Source organism: Loxodonta africana, chromosome 21 (genome assembly GCF_030014295.1).
Source record: "Loxodonta africana isolate mLoxAfr1 chromosome 21, mLoxAfr1.hap2, whole genome shotgun sequence".
Classification (NCBI taxonomy): Eukaryota; Metazoa; Chordata; class Mammalia; order Proboscidea; family Elephantidae; genus Loxodonta; species Loxodonta africana.
The window spans coordinates 49,388,164-49,405,880 of record NC_087362.1 but is presented as its reverse complement, the minus strand read 5'-3'; the positions used below and the strand labels follow the sequence as shown (position 1 = coordinate 49,405,880).

General features: G+C 44.4%; 1 protein-coding gene across 3 annotated transcripts in view; it reads left to right on the top strand.

Moving 5' to 3' along the window:
- Positions 1-2,511: 2,511 nt before the first annotated feature.
- The window catches only part of SLC7A6 (solute carrier family 7 member 6), a 41,070-nt gene continuing 25,864 nt past the window's right edge, over positions 2,512-17,717 (top strand). The window contains exons 1-2 of one of the 3 annotated variants that reach the window (XM_010596763.3): positions 2,512-2,578; positions 5,111-5,238. The gene's annotated coding sequence lies outside the window, so the exon portion shown is untranslated. Of the gene's footprint in view, positions 2,579-2,734; positions 5,239-17,717 lie in introns of those variants that run through there. The other 2 variants (XM_003417137.4, XM_023556596.2) reach the window with 2 other exon arrangements.

The window sequence follows — 17,717 nt, the reverse complement described above, 5'->3', positions numbered from 1 at the left end:
ATTGACTAAGAGAAATGGATAGAGATAGTGACAGAGAGACTGGGGACCAAATGGAGATAGACACAGAGATTTGGACAGGGATAAAGAAACAGAGATAACATCTGAGGTGGAAAGACGTATGTAGGGATGGGGTCCAGCTTGAATATTTTGGTCCGGAGCCTGGGGCCTGTGGGGGTAGTAGGAGTGCCAGTTCCCGCCTAGTTCTCCACAGATTCTTGCCAGTCCAGGCTCTAACCGTCAATACACATTTGGCCACCAGAGGGCGCTCTGAACCGCTCCCCCCCCCCCCCCCCCCCCCCGCCACAGGTTATAAATCAAACGTGGAAGGAAGGGGCTTTCCAGAGAATGGCAAGGGACTCTCAGGATACACAGGTCCTCGTGCAGCTCTGGCCTTGCTGGCCTCAGTTAGATGAAAGGGAGCAAACTCATTCCCAGGCCATGCTCGGCTTGGCTGTACCCCACTACCCATCCATGTATGCCACTCTTGTGGTGGCCCTGCAGCCACTCACTCCTCCCTGACCTGTTTCAGACCCTCTGCCACCCTTGGTTTCACAACAGCAGAGGGGGAGCATGGAATCAGAGCAGACTTCAGGATCAGCAGACCTGGGTTCAAATCCTAGCTCTATCAGCTCCAGCCAAGTTGCCCAGGGATTCACCTGACCTTGAGCCTGTTTTCTCATCTAAAGAATGGGGTTGACTAAATGTACCTTTCAGGGTGGTCCTGAGGAACATTGATGTTGCTGGGGATTGTCTGACTCAATGCTTGGTGCTCAGTGGGTGGCTGTAACTGGGTTTGAGAGAGAGTGAAGCCAGAGGTCTGGGAATTGGAGATGCTGTATGCAGCTGTTGCAAGGATATGTGAATTGGCTGCCACTGAGTGACACAAAAGTGTCTAGGGTCCTCTTTCTGCCTGACCAGGGAGGCAGGAGAAAACATGTCAGGAGCAAAGGGTCAGATTCTAATGACTCCAAATACACACTCATCTACACCTAAGATATTCCAGGGAGAGGGCACAACAAGGGCAGCACCAGCTAAGGCTTCCTCAAGGGTTCTGATCATCATCTTAGGGCTATGGTGACGGGGCTAGAAGGGCTTAGGCAAGGGAGATACAAAGTCATTCCATCCTGTATTTTAGGGGGATCCTCTTCAGGGGATGGGTTGGAGGGAGCAGAATAGGGGCTGGAAGCTATGGGGGGTTGTGGCAGTGTCCCCAAAACCCAAACTTGTTGCCATCAAGTTGATTCCAACTCATAGCGACCCTATAGGACAAAGTAGAACTGTCCCATAGGGTTTCCACGGCTATAATCTTCATGGATGCAGACTACCACATCTTTCTCCCATGGAGCAGCTAAGGGATTTGAACCTGTAACTTTTCAGTTAGCCAAGCAAGCTCTTAACCACTGCACCACCGGGGCTTCTTATCCCAGTGTGGCTAAAACCAAAATCCAAACTTGTTGCTGTTGAGTTGATTTCAACTCTACAGGACAGAGTAGAACTGCCCCACCCTATAGAACAGAGTAGAACTGCCCCATTAGGTTTCCAAGGAACAGCTGGTAGATTCGAACTATGGACCTTTTGGTTAGCAGACAGAGCTCTCAGCCACTGTACCACCAGAGCTGCCAGGTGTGGCTAGGGAGAAGAAAATCATGGGTCACAGGGCCTGTGGAAGAGGAAACAGTCCAGGGTGCTTCCCATCTCTGTTTGGGTCAGTGGGTGTGGGGAATTGAGAGGTTTGGGTGTAGTCAGTCAGGAACCAGAGATGTGCAGTTATAAACTGTCTGGAGGGGATGACTCTGGCCAGGGAGATGGTCAGCACCTGAGATGTGTTGAAGGGAAGCTAAGGGAGAGGGCTCTGCTGCCCAGGAGGTTAGAAGGCCCTGGCAGAGCCCCAGAGCTACCAGAAAAGGCAGAGGAGGAACAGCCAGAGGGAGAGGAGGACAACAGCTCCCTCAAGAGGTGTCAGCAGGGTCAGGGAAGATGAGGACTGAAAAATGTCCTCAGGCTTGAGCCCCAGGTAGGTCTGGAATTGGCTGTGGGAGCAGGGACTGTCTTTGTGTCTGCGAGGGCCCACGTGGGCAGGCCTGAGCTGTGAGTATGGGAAGAAAAGTCCGGTCTGTGTGTCTTCATAGGGTCCCTCGGCCCAGGGTCTGCTGTGACCTGGGTGTAGAAGCTGTTTAGCGCTTCTTCCCCTGTGAGCTGTATGGGGCTCCCCGAATGTGGGACCCAGGCCAGATAGAAACCGGGCGAGGGGGCCATTTAGCGCTCCCACGTGAGCGTAGCCATATAGCTCCCTGCAGGGCCTGGGAATGGCGGTGCAGTCCAGCGAGGGTGGCTTGGCTCAGGTCACGGCCGCGTGGACTCCAGCATGGCCCTGCTGGGGGTTGACCGGCATCCGCACGCAGAGGCCGGGGACGCATATGCGGTTGCTTGAGCGCGGCCCTCACGGAGACGGCGCCTTGTCCCGACGCCGCGCGTTCTGTCGCGATCCGGCGGCGAGTGACGTGGCGGGGGCGGAGCCTTAGCGGCGGCCGCAGCCGCAGCACGACAGAGCATCCTGGCGGCGTCTGACCGCAGGAAGGTAACGGGCTGGGCCGCGGGCTGGCGGGCAGCACTGGGGAGCGGGCCGGGTGCAGTCGGGCCGGCCTCTCAGCGCCGCCGCGTTCGGGATGCGGGCCCGGGGCCAGGGAGCCGGACGCGGGGCGGCGGGCCGGGGCGCGTGAGAGGAGCAGCGGAAGAGTGTGTGACGCTGTGTGAGAGAGGCCCTGAGAGGGTGCGAGAACCTGAGCGGGAGGGTGATCTCCGGAGATCAAGACCCCGGTGTGAGGGAGACTTGTGTTTGTGTGTGTGTGTGTGTTTGTGTGTGTGACAGAGACCTTAGACATGAGTGAGGCTCCATATGTGAAGACCCCGAGTCTGAGGGTGACTCTGTGAGTGTGTGAGACCCTGAGTGTGAGGGGCATGCTATTAGTATGAGAGGGTTAGACCATGAGTGTGTGAAAGACCCTGACTGGGAAGGTGACTGGGAGTGTGTGAGACCTTGAGTTTAAGACTCTGAGCGTGTTAGACTCTGAATGTGAGGGAGACTTTGTGTGTGTGTGTGTGTGTGTGTGAGAGAGAGAGAGAGACCCTGGGTGTGAGAAAGACTGTGTATGTGTGTGAGAGAGAACAAGAGAACTTGGGTATGAAGGTGACTGTGTGTACAAGACTGTAGGTGTGAGGGTAAGTCTGAGAAAGACTGTTAGTATAAGACTGAGTGTGCAAGAGGTCCTGAGTGTGAGGGTGACTGGAAGTGTGAAAGACTGGGTGAGAGGGTGATTCACAGTATAAGACTGTGAGTATGGAAGAGACCCTGAGCTAGAGAGAGACTGGGTATGTGAGACTGTGAGTATGAAAGACTGTAAGACTGTGAATGTGCAAGAGATCTTAAGTGTGAGGGTAGCTTTGTGAGTGTGTGAAAGACTCAGTGTGAGAGAGACTGAGAGGGAGACTGTGAGTGTGAGATATTCTGTGAGTGAGAAAAGCCCTTAGTATGAGAGAGTATGAGTGTGAGGAAGACTGAGAGACTAAAGTGTAAGACTGTGAGAGACTGTGTGTGAGAGCGGCCTTGAGAGTGAGGGGGAGTATGAGTGTGAGAGTGTGTGAGTGTGTGAGAGACTGTGTGAGATGCCCAAGTGTGAAACTGATTGTAAGAAAAAGAATCTGTGATGTGTGAGAGTCTTGAGTGTGTGTGAGACTGAGTGTTTTAGAAACTCTTTGTGAATGAGCGACCCCGTTTAAGAGAGTGCATGTGAGTATGGAGTGTGTGTGGGGTGGCTTCTCTCAGTTCTGGAGCCAGGGAGGGGGTGGCTGCCATGTTTTGTCCTGGGACCCAAGTGGACTCCCAAGTCCCTAGGTATCAAGTGCTCAGGCTCACCCAAAAAGGTGGGTGCTGGTGCTGGGTCCCCACCCTTCCCACTTTGGGGCTGGAGTAGATTCACTTCCGTTCTCTTCTTGGTGCAGGAATGGAGCTTCTTGTCAGTGCTGGAAGATTTTGTCTAGACTTGGGACTTGGAGTATTGGGATATTGGAGCTAGGAAATGGTGTGCTCCTGTTATTATGGCTCTTTTGAGTGTCTTTATATCCTGTCATTTTGTTTGATCATCTCATGCCATAAATGTAAGGAGATATTTGTGTGACATTCTGAAAATTCTTCACTAAGTACTAAACAGTGACCGTATTGTATAATGGTCAGTATAAGTAGGAATCAACAATTAATTCAATAAATGTTTTTGAGTACCTGCTGTGTGCACTGGGCTAGGTGCTTTGTGACACAAGTTAAAAAGAATACAGTCTTTGCCCTTGATGGGGGAAAAACCACGGGCAGTGATTCTAGCACCCTGATAGCAGAATGCTCAGCCATTTGGTGCCTTATCTCTCTTAGAGTTGCTCCCTGATTGAAGCAGTGCTTCTCTTTGGGCACAGCCAGCATTCTAAGTGACAGCAACTGTCATTCCTTTCTGAGGTTGTTTTCACTTCTTTTTGTTTGCCGTGAGGCCCCTCAGAGAACGACCTAAGCTGTCTAAATTACTAGGGTCCCGTTACATGCTGATGGCTTTTGCTTCCAAACTTTGCAACGTCATTCAAGTTGTTTTATTTGATTTTTCTTTTCTGTCAAATATGTGGAAAATCATAAGCCTCATTATTTCCTATCTTCCTGGCCTCTTCCTCCTTCCCTGTCTGGCTATGAGGATATTTTTATTGCAGACTAGAAGTATACACCACTTATGTAGCCTGTCTCATACTTCTTCATATAGGAAATTTCCTGACCTCTGGCTTCCTGCTGTAGTCTCTAGGATGTGGATATGTTTTTCCTGAAGTTAAGCAAAGGGTGATCACCGGATCCAGGACTCAGGGAGCAGTAGCTGTTTCGGCATGCATGATTTGAGATGGCCACGGTAGTTCTCTGACGCATATTTGGGTCGGTGGCTTCAGTTATCCACTGTGGGTGTGTTGGAACTTCTCAGTAATTGAGTGCTGCGCCTTCCGGCTCTATTTGGATTTTACAAAGGGAGATATCCTGCTGCTTACTAGGTTCAATTTTTGATAAGCTGCTTCTTATTCTTTGTTGCAGAGATTAAATGGCCAAGACAGATGAATGGAATTAGGTCCTGCTGTGGAGACTTCATTTTCTTCTCAGTACCTGACCCATTTATGATGAGGCGGCTTATGAAAGTGTGATATTTGCTTATTTCCTTACAGGTGAATCTGATTGCTCTGTTCTCTTGTTAGCTTTCTTGGATCCTTGTGATCTGTAAAGAGTTTTAGTTATTTATGTTACATATGTTACAAGAGAATGGCTCACATGTAATTAAGAGATCTCTTTTTTAGAGCTACTTGCTGTATATGTGACACTAAAATTTATTAATATATTATTAGTATTAATATAAGGAGCCCTGATGGCTAAGTTCTTGGCTGCTAATCGAAAGGCTGGTGGTTCAAACCCATCACCTACTCCGCAGGAGAAAGACGTGAGGCAGTTCTTCTATGGCCTATAGGCTCGCTATGAGTTGGCATTGACTCCATGGCACACACCACCACCAATATTAATATGTAAATATATTTATTTTCATTATATCTCTGCCTAAAGGATAGTTACGTGCCTGTCAGTTTGTCGTACTGTGGGGGCTTCCTTGTTGCTGTGATGCTGGAAGCTATGCCACCGGTATTCAGATACCAGCAGGGTCACCCTTGGAGGACAGGTTTCAGCTGAGCTTTCAGACTAAGACAGACTAGGAAGAAGGACATGGCAGTCTACTTCTGAAAAGCATTAGCCAGTGAAAACCTTATGAATAGCAGCAGAACATTGTCTGATTTAGTGCTGGAAGATGAGCCCCGCAGGTTGGAAGGCACTCAAAAGATGAGTGGGGAAGAGCTGCCCCCTCAAAGTAGAGTTGACCTTAATGACGTGGATGGAGTAAAGCTTTTGGGACCTTCATTTGCTGATGTGGCATGACTCCAAATGAGAAGAAACAGCTGCAAACATCCATTAATAATCAGAACCTGGAATGTATGAAGTATGAATCTAGGAAAATTGGAAATCATGAAAAATGAAATGGAACGCATAAACATCGATAACCTAGGCATTAGTGAGCTGAAATGGACTGGTATTGGCCATTTTGAATTGGACAATCATATAGTCTACTATGCTGGGAATGACAACTTGAAGAGGAATGGTGTTGCATTCATCGTCAAAAAGAATGTTTCAAGATCTATCCTGAAGTACAACACTGTCAGTGATAGGGTAATATCCATATGCCTACAAGGAAGACCAGTTAATACGACTGTTATTCAAATTTACGCACCAACCACTAGGGCCAAAGATGAAGAAATAGAAGATTTTTATCAGCTGCTACAGTCTGAAATTGATCGAACATGCAATCAAGATGCATTGATAATTACTGGCGATTGGAACGCGAAAGTTGGAAACGAAGAAGGATCAGTAGTTGGAAAATATGGCCTTGGTGATAGAAATGATGCCGGAGATTGAATGATAGAATTTTGGAAGACCAACGACTTCTTCATTGCAAATACCACCTTTCATCAACATAAACGGCGACTATACACATGGACCTCGCCAGATGGAACACACAGAAATCAAATTGACTACATCTGTGGAAAGAGACGATGGAAAAGATCAATATCATCAGTCAGAACAAGGCCAGGGGCCAACCATGGAACTGACCATCAATTGTTCATATGGAAGTTCAGGCTGAAACTGAAGAAAATCAGAGCAAGTCCATGAGAGCCAAAATATGACCTTGAGTATATCCCACCTGAATTTAGAGACCATCTGAAGAACAGATTTGATGCATTGAACACTAGTGACCGAAGACCAGATGAGTTGTGGAATGACATCAAGGACATCATCCATGAAGAAAGCAAGAGGTCACTGAGAAGACAGGAAAGAAAGAAAAGACCAAGATGGATGTCAGAGGAGACTCTGAAACTTGCTCTTGAGCATTGAGCAGCTAAAGCAAAAGGAAGAATGGATGAAGTAAAAGAACTGAAGATTTCAAAGGGCCTCTCGAGAAGACAAAGTAAAGTATTATAATGACACATGCAAAAAGCTGGAGATGGAAAACCAAAAGGGAAGAACACGCTCGGCATTTCTCAAACTGAACTGAAGAAAAAATTCAAGCCTCGAGTTGCAATAGTGAAGGATCCCATGGGGAAAATATTAAACGACGCAGGAAGCATCAAAAGAAGATGGAAGGAATACAGAGTCATTATACCAAAAAGAATTGGTCAATATTCAACCAAAAATAATCAGTCGATATTCAACCATTTCAAGAGGTGGCATACGATCAGGAACCGATGGTACTGAAGGAAGAAGTCCAAGCTGCTCTGAAGGCATTGGTGAAAAACAGGGCTCCAGGAATTGATGGAATATCAATTGAGATGTTTCAACAAACAGATGTAGCGCTGGACGTGCACACTTGTCTATGCCAAGAAATATGGAAGACAGCTTCCTGGCCAACTGACTGGAAGAGATCCATATTTATGCCTATTCCCAAGAAAGGTGATCCAACCCATTGTGGAAATTATAGAACAATATCATTAATATCACACGCAAGCAAAATTTTGCTGAAGATCATTCAAAAACGGCTGCAGCAGTGTATTGACAGGGAACTGCCAGAAATTCAGGCTGGTTTCAGAAGAGGATGTGGAACCAGGGATATCACTGCTGATGTCAGATGGATCCTAGCTGAAAGCAGAGAATACCAGAAGGATGTTTACCTGTGTTTTATTGACTATGCAAAGGCATTCGACTGTGTGGATCATACCAAACTATGGATAACACTGCAAAGAATGGGAATTCCAGAACACTTAATTGTGCTCATGAGGAACCTTTACATAGATCAAGAGGCAGTTGTTTGGACACGAGGGGATACTGACTGGTTTAAAGTCAGCAAAGGTATGCGTCAGGGTTGTATTCTTTCACCATACCTATTTAATCTGTATGCTGAGCAAATAATCCGAGAAGCTGAACTATATGAAGAAGAACGGGGCATCAGCATTGGAGGAAGACTCGTTAACAACCTGCGTTATCCAGATGACACAACCTTGCTTGCTGAAAGAGAAGAGAACCTGAAGTACTTACTAAGGAAGATCAAAGACCACAGCCTTCAGTATGGATTACACCTCAGTATAAAGAAAACAAAAATCCTCACAACTGGACCAATGAGCAACATCATGATAAATGGAGAAAAGATTGAAGTTGTTAAGGATTTCATTTTACTTGGATCCACAATCAACAGCCATGGAAGCAGCAGTCAAGAAATCGACAGATGCATTGCATTGGGCAAATCTGCTGCAAAGGACCTCTTGAAAGTGCTGAAGAACAAAGATGTCACCCTGAAGACTAAGGTGCTGCTGACCCAAGCCATGGTATTTTCTATCACATCATACGCATGTGAAAGCTGGACAAGGAATAAGGAGGACCAAACAAGAGTTGACGCTTTTGAATTGTGGTGTTGGCGAGGAATATTGAATATACCATGGAGTGCCAAAAGAATGAACAAATCTGTCTTGGAAGAAGTGCGGCCAGAATGCTCCTTAGAGGCAAGGATGGCGAGACTGCACCTTACATACTTGGGACATGTTGTCAGGAGGGATCAGTCCCTGGAGAAGGACATCATGCTTGGCAGAGTACAGGGTCAGCGGAAAAGAGGAAGACCCTCAACGAGGTGGATTGACACAGTGGCTGCAACAATGAGCTCAAGCATAGCAACGATTGTAAGGATGGCGCAGGACCGGGCAGTGTTTCGTTCTGTTGTGCATAGGGTCGCTATGAGTCGGAACCTACTCGACGGCACCTAACAACAACAAAGGATAGTTAGTGGTGGTTTATAACTAAAGTTACTTGCAAAAGGGTTATTAAAAAAATAGAAAACCAATGCCATAGAAAAGACTAGGTAGCAAGTATAACAATGAAGGCATTTATCTACCGTGATTGGGAGCTGAAGTTGATCTTAACTTTCCTGGTATCCCAGGTAAGAAGACAAACATAAAGGGTCACATAATTGCTATTTGATAGAGAGAAATACAATAAGTATATTTCTTTTTTAAGTTTAAGCATTTTTTAAAATTAATGCGTACTCATTGTGGAAAAATTTAAAAAGTCAGAGAAGAATAAGGAAAAAAAAATCCTGTTTCCACAATACTTAAGATTTTGATGTATTTCTCAACATCATTTTTTTTTTTAGCCATTAATTGTAAAAGAGGCTTTAAGTCTAATTTGTAAAATTTTCTTTGTAATCGAACTTTATTAGATTTTTTTTGAAAATGCACTTGACAGGTTCATGGTTGAATTTTCATGAGGAAATGTTAGTGCCCTGGTGAGTTCCTTTATTATCTGTTGCAGTGGCATGGAAAATAGGATGAAAAGTATGTTAGAAAGCTGTGTTGTGTCCTTACAAGCAGAGTTTAACACTAGTTTTTCAAGATGGGACCTTATAGTGTGCTTTGAATGACTAAATGCAGATTGTCTTTAACAGTGATTTTAGAGAGACCGTGTCCGTTAGATAAAGAGAGTGACTGAGGGATGGATAATGTGTGTTATATGCCAGTTTCACTTACCAATTGGATAAAAAGTGAAGGCAAAAGATCAGTCAGCTCAGGAGAGTAATCCAGTTGATTTTTGATGACCCACCATGATACCAAACTACGTTGTGGAGCTGGATGTAATGGTTTAATTGTGGGCCTCTTAAATCAGTGATTTTCATCCCATTTTTGCAGAGGGTCTGTAAATCCATGTGTGGCCTAAGCACCATTTGTGGACAGGGTAAACAACGTGTCTTACTGGGTGTGGACTGCTTTTTTTGATATATGTAGATAATGTTGTGACTAGTTAAATGCAAATTAGTTCAAAGCCATTACTATAATCATAGTAGCTTTCTGTCATTATTTTTTTCTCCTTCGTCAACTGTTAGAAGAACAAGTACTGTAACAGAAAATGGTGGAATCTATTGTGTCAGACTTCTTTCCTAATGATCACTTCACCTTAGTTAAGAACTTTTTGTCGCTGTTCTGAGGAGCAAGTGGCCAAGGTTAGACTTTCATTAGGGTTTGATGTGTTGGCATTTTCTGTGCTTGATGCATTTTTTTTAATGTTCATTATTATAATTGTTTTTTAATTGTGCTTTAAGTGAAATTTACAATTCAAGTCAGTTTCTCGTACAAAAACTTATACACACACTGTTATGTGACCCCTTGTTGCTCTCCCTACAATGTGACAGCACTCTCTTTCTCTCCACCCTATATCTCCCATGTCCATTCAACCAGCTCCTGTCCCCCTCTGCCTTCTCATTTCACCCCTAGGCAGGAGCTGCCCACATAGTCTCATGTGTGTACTTGAGCTAAAAAGCACACACCTCACCAGTATCATTTTATGTCTTATAGTCCAGTCTCGTCTTTCTCTGAAGAGTTGGCTTCACGAATGGTTTTAGTTTTGGGCTAACAGAGAGTCCGGGGGCTGTGCCCTCTGAGGTCCCTCCAGTCTCAGTCAGACCATTAAGTCCAGTGTTTTTACTAGAATTTGAGGTCTGCATCCTGGTACATTTTTATTCAGTGACCATGACTAAGTACCAACCCTTTGCTAGGCCTATACTGGATGCTGCTGGGGAGACATCTAAAACAGACAAGAAGCTCATACACTAGTTGGGAGAGACTGAAGGTAAGCAAATGCTTTAGAGTGAGGTGACTACTAAGGCGGAAGTGTGTATTAGAAGCTTTGTTGTTGTTAGGTGCAGTCAAGTTGGTTCCGACTCATAGCAACCCTGTGCACAACAGAACAAAACACTGCCTGGTCCTGTGCCATCCTCACAATCGTTGCTATATTGGAGCCCATTATTGCAGCTACTATGTCAGTCCATCTCATTAAGGGTCTTCCTCTTTTTCACTGACCATCTACTTTACCATGCATGATGTCGCTCTCCAGGCACTGGCCCTTACTGATTACTTGTCCAAAGTATGTGAGGTGAAGTATCATCATCCTGCCTTCTAGGGAACATTCTGGCTGTGCTTCTTCTAAGACAGATTTGTTTGTTCTTCTGGCAGACCATGGTATATGCAATATTCTTCGCCAACACCATAATTCAAAGGCATCAACTCTTCTTTGGTATTCCTTATTCATTGTCCAGCTTTTGTATGCATATGAAGTGATTGAAAATACCATGGCTTTGGGTGGGTCAGGTGCACTGTAGTCGACCTTAATGACATCTTTGCTTTTTAATACTTGAAAGAGAGTTTTTGCAGCAGATTTGCCCAGTATACCAGAAGTATGTACTAGAAGCCTTAGGGACACAAAGAAATATGTAGAGAAAGATGGCAACTGGGATGTTGAGAAAAAGGTGGGAGAAGGATGTTAGAGGTAGAGGGCTCAGCATGAGCAAAGGTTTGGAACGCCTGATGTGTTCTGGAAACCCTGAGCTACCAGGTTCTGTAGTTCAGTGTGATTGGATCATGGGTGGGATTGTGTCCAGCAGGGTGTCTAGTGGTGAGAAGGTTAGAATTGGTCCTAATGGCCTCAGATAGCTCCTGAGGGAGGGTCGCTAATTGTGCTTTGAAACCAACTGAGTAGATGGTAGGACTGGTATTCTGTTTTGAAAGCTGAGGAGCCAAATCACTGTTTTTGCTGTAGTGGAAGGCTATCTCTCACCTCTTCCTTCCCCTATCTCCTTCATGGAGGTGTTGTTGCTGTTAGGGGCTCTCAAGTAGATTCTGACTCATAGCGGCCCCATGTGACAGAGTAGAGCTTCCACTTAGGATTTTCTTGGCTGTAATCTTTATGGAAGCAGATTGCCAGATCTTTCTCCCCTAGAGCTACTGAGTGGGTTCAAACTGCCAACCTTTTAAGCCCTGAAAGTATCTATTGCAGGCGTCAATTTTTTTTTTTTTTCCTCAGAATTCACATAATTACATAAGTAAGAGCTACGTTGGGACATTCATTTTCAGATCTTCTATTACTTTGCTGATTTTATATCTACTTGTTCTTCAGATGACTGAGAAGCGTGTTGACATCTCCAACCACAATTGTGGCTTTTATTTCTTGTTTCAGGTCTATCTGTTTTTGCTTCATGCATTTTGAAGTTCTGTTGTTGGGGAGCCCTGGTAGCTCAGTGGGTAAGAGCTACAGCTGCTAACCAAAACGTCAGCAGTTTGAATCCACCAGCCACTCCTTAGAAACCCTATGGGACAGTCCAACTCTGTCCTATAAGGTCACTATGAGTTGGAATCGAATCGATGGCAATAGGTTTGGTTTTGTGTGTGTGTCTGTGTTGTGGAAATATGCATTTAGAATTATTATGTATTCTTGGTGAATTGACCACTTTATTATTATATAATATTCCTTTTATCCATAGTAGCATTACTTGTTCTAAGTCTGTTTTGTCTGATGTAATATAGCTATTCCAACTTTCTTTTGATTAGTGTTTACATGGTTTATCTTTTTCAATCCTTGTAATTTATCTGTGTCTTTACACTGAAAGTGAATTTCTTGTAGACTGCGTATTGAGTCTTGCTTTTAAAAAAAAAAAAAAATCTAATCTGACAATCTCTGTCTTTTAATTGGTGTGTTTAGATCATTTACATTGAATATAGTTACTGAAATAGTTGGATTAAAATCTACCATCTTGCTAGTTATTTTCGACTTGTTTCATCTGTTTTGTTCCTTTTCTTTTTCTGCCTACTTTAGGATTGAGTTTTTTTTTTAATTCTGTTTGGCATATTATTTATTATCTCTTCTTTAAATTTTTTTAGTGTACATTTTTAACTACAGTCAACTTTAAATATTGTTATATCACTTCACATGTAATATACTCCCAATTCTTCCTTTCTATCTTTTGTGCTATTGTTGTCATACATTTTACTTTTACATATGCTATAAATCCATAATACATTGTTATTGTTTTTTACTTTAGGCCGTCAATTATGTTTTAGAGCAATTAAAAATAAACCAAAAAAATTTTTTTTAATATTTACTTCAGACCATTTGATATTTTCCCACAGCTCTAAGATGCTCTGTTCCATTTTTTTGTACCTTTTCCCGTTTTGACTCCTACAATTTTTATCTCTCTGCTGAAATTCCACATTTGTTCCTGTATGCTGTCCATCTTTTCCATTAAAGACTTTAAATGTATTAATCATAGTTATTTTGAATTCCCTGTCTGATAGTTCCAATAGCTGGGTCATCTCTAAGTCTGTCCTATTGACTGTCTTTTAAGAGTGGGTTGTTTTTCTTGCTTTTTTGTATTTTTTATAATTTCTTATTGATTACCAGACATAGTACGTAAAATGGTAGTAATATAAATACTGTGTTTTCTTGCAAATAACGCACCCACGTAAATAATGCACCCACACATATAACATGTAGAAATGATGAAATTAAGTAAAACAGTTCTGGCATAATGAGCCTGTTATTTGTGTAAAAATATGGTGGTATTTATGCTAGGAAATGGGCACACCTCTTTTTTCACTAGGCTGTTAATATGAAAGTTTGAGTCAATTAGGAGATAAACTGAATTTAGGTTTTGTTGTTGTTATGGTTACACTGAGTGTATCATTGGCTTCAAATTCCTCTAGCGTTTCCTTGTGCTTAGGATTGGCTTGCTGGAGGGAGGGTTTTTCTGTGCGTATATGGTCTACTCTCAGCTTTAGGTCTGCTTTGTGCACCTGTGCCTCAGTGCAGTTCACCACAATTTCAGTTGCTTGTTACTTGGCACTTACTAACCTGGTGGTGAGGAACAGGGGTGTTTTTCTGTTGTCCTGGTTCAGCCTCGGTATTAGGTCTTCTGTTTTCTTGGGTCTCAGGGGTGGATCTTTCTCGGTGATTTTGTTCCTACCCCAGAGATTGTTGTTGTTAGGTGGCATCAAGTTGGTTCCAGCTCATAGTGGCCCTATAAACAACAGAACAAAACATTGCCTAGTCCTACGCCATCCTCACAGTTGTTATGCTTGAGTCCATTGTTGCAGCCACTGTGTCAATCCGTCTTGTTGAGGGTCTTACTCTTTCTTGCTGACCCTCTACTCTACCAAGCATGATGTCCTTCTCCAGGGACTGGTCCCTCCCGATAGCATGTCCAAAGTATGTGAGATGAAGTCTTACCATCCTAGCTTCTAATGAGCATTCTGGCTGTACTTCTTCTTTTTTTTAATAATTTTTATTGTGCTTTAAGTGAAAGCTTACAAATCAAGTCAGTCTCCCACACAAAAACCCACCCTACACCTTGCTACACACTCCCAATTACTCTCCCCCTAATGAGACAGCCTGCTCTCTCCCTCCACTCTCTCTTTTCGTGTCCATTTTGCCAGCTTCTAACCCCCTCCGCCCTCTCATCTCCCCTCCAGGCAGGAGATGCCAACATAGTCTCAAGTGTCGACCTGATCTAAGAAGCTCACTCCTCACCAGCATCCCTCTCCAATCCATTGTCCAGTCCAATCCATGTCTGAAGAGTTGGCTTTGGGAATGGTTCCTGTCCTGGGGCAACAGCAGGTCTGGGGGCCATGACCACTGGGGTCCTTCTAGTCTCAGTCAGACCATTAAGTCTGGTGTTTTTATGAGAATTTGGGGTCTGCATCCCACTGCTCTCCTGCTCCCTCAGGGGTTCTCTGTTGAGTTCCCTGTCAGGGCAGTCATCGGTTGTAGCTGGGCACCGTCTAGTTCTTCTGGTCTCAGGATGATGTAGTCTCTGGTTCGTGTGGCCCTTTCTGTCTCTTGGGCTCGTAATCGCCTTGTGTCCTTGGTGTTCTTCATTCTCCTTTGATCCAGGTGGGTTGGGACCAATTGATGCATCTTAGATGGGTGCTTGCTAGCGTTTAAGACCCCAGGTGCCACTCTTCAAAGTGGGATGCAGAATGTTTTCTTAATAGATTTTATTATGCCTATTGACTCGATAGCACTATATTGACTTAGATGTCCCCTGAAACCATGGTCCCCAGCCCCTTGCCCCTTCTACGCTGGCCTTCGAAGCATTCAGTTTATTCAGGAAACTTCTTTGCTTTTGGTTTAGTCCAGTTGTGCTGACCTCCCCTGTATTGTGTGCTGTCTTTCCCTTCACCTAAAGTAGTTCTTATCTACTATCTAATTATTGAATGCCCTTCTCCCACCCTCCCTCCTTCCCCCCTCTTGTACCCACGAAAGAATGTTTTCTTCTCAGTTTAAACTATTTCTCAAGTTCTTATAATAGTGGTCTTATACAATATTTGCCCTTTTGCAACTGACTAATTTCACTCAGCATAATGCCTTCCAGGTTTCTCCATGTTATGAAATGTTTCACAGATTCCTCACTGTTCTTTATCCATGTGTAGTATTCCATTGTGTGAATATACCATAATTTATTTATCCATTCATCCGTTGATGGGCACCTTGGTTGGTTCCATCTTTGTGCTATTGTAAACAGTGCTGCATTAAACATGGGTGTGCATATATCTGTTCATGTAAAGGCTCTTATTTCTCTAGGATATATTCCAAGGAGCGGGATTGCTGGATCACATGGTAGTTCTATTTCTAGCTTTTTAAGGAAGCACCAAATCGATTTCCAATATAGGCAGATTTTGTAGAGGTGTGTGAGGTGAGGTGAGGTTCAGATGTAGAAGGCAGCTGAGGAATGGCTTTGGGGTTGTATGGCCAGGCCAGCCTGGGATTTAGCCATCTGTCCTCTGGGAGCTGCTGGGGTTATATCACAACTCTGCTCTTGGGTATTTAGCAGAGAGGTAGGGGCTTTTATTACTTTGGCCAAAAACTGTCCCCCAATGACAATTGTATTTTGTTACTGAATGAAGAGAATAAAGCCTCATCTGCCCTTAGTTGCGTTGGGTGAATCTTTCCAGTGGAAACTTTGCCTCTCATTCAGGTGCTGGGACTGAGATCCTAGGCAGTGAGGGGCCTGTGGAGATGTTACTATAACACTGCCCCTCCCCCCAAATAGGGCCACTAAGTATTTTCTCCAGTATATCATACAAATGTGATAAAGCCACATCAGAGACATCTATGGCAGACTGTCTGAGTCCAAAAGGAATTCCTGGCAGCCCTAGGCCCCCTCCCCACCAACTAGGGTCCGATGGAATGGGGGAGGCTGGAGTGGTCCCTGGGCTCAGGTCTCTCTGCGTGTCTCTTGTGCTGACTTGGGTGGAGAAGACAACCTAGGTCTGTCTCTCTGCACCTGACTTTTTTGTGTGAATCTAGGCTCCAAGCTGTTTCCTGCTTTCTGTTTGTTCCCATGGATGCCTGGGCTCACCTAACTGATACATGAAAACAAATATATTCTCACATGCCTGCATAGAGATTCCTGGAAGGCTTCATGCCAGGAGTGGAAGGGAAAGTGGTGCTGCCTTAAAGCCCAGAGGTAGCTGGGTAGACTGGCTCAACTCCTCTGGGAGTGGGGGAAGGCTTACTAGTGCCTCAGGGCAGCTTTTTCTGCATGGGCTCAGGTCCAGACTCTGGAAGGGAACTGGGACAGGTTGGGCCTATAGAGACTGGAGTTTCCCCCTGAAAATTCCTCACTCCTGAGTGGCTGTGGTTCTCTCTTGCTCAGGGTATCAGTTCCAGGGGAAAGCTTTCTTTCCCTGTCAGCTCTGGAGGAAGGTCCTTACCATCAATCTTCCCCAGACTAGGAGATTCCCCACACAGGAACACTAGGTCCAAAGGACGTGCTCTGTTCCTGGCACTGCTTTCTTGGTGGTATGAGGTCCCCATGTCTCTCTGCTTACTTCTTTCTTTTATATCTCAAAAGAGATTGACTTAAGACATAATCTAATCTTGTAGATCTCATCAACATAACTGCTGCTAATCCACCTTGTTAACATCATAGTGATAAGATTTACAACACATAGGAAAATCACATCAGATGACGAAATGGTAGACAATCATACAATACTGGGAGTCGTGACCTAGCCAAGTTGATGGATATTTTGGGGGGACACAATTCAATCCATGACAGTGATGTATTGATCCCATTCTTAATCCTGTGACCTTAAAGGACTAACTTCTGGGTAGGAATCAATTGGCTGACCAGAGTCCTTTCTCCAGAACATGAAGTGGGATTAGGGAATTTCAAGCAAGACTGAGCAGGAATTGAGGGAGGGAGAAGACAATGCCGAGTGTAGGGTCAGGAAGGTGCTTGTCTTAGTTATCTAGTGCTGCTGAAACAGAAATACCACAAGTGGATGGCTTTAACAAAGAGAAATTTATTTTCTCACAGTCTAGTAGGTTACAAGTCCAAATTCAGGGCATCAGCTCCAGGGGAAGGCTTTCTCTTTCTGTTGTTTCTGGGGGAAGGTCCTTTTCCTCAATCTTCCCTGGGTCGAGGAGCTTCTCGGGCATAGGGACCCTGTGTCCAAAGGATGCGCTCTGCTCCTGGTGCAGCTTTCTTCGTGGTATGAGGTCCCCAATTTTCTGCTTGCTTCCTTTTCCTTTTATCTCTCGAGAGATAAAAAATGGTACGGGCCATACTCCAGGGAAACTCCTTTTACATTGGATCTGAATAAAGGTACTGTTACAATCCCACCTTAACCCTCTCAACATAAAATTACAATCACAAAATGGAGGACAGCCACAGAATACTGGAAATCATGGCTTAACCAAGTTAATACACACGTACTCGGGGGAACATAATTCAGTCCCTGACAGTGCTTATCTTCCTCTGACAGATTCTAGGTCCTTCATATGTAGGTTGACATGG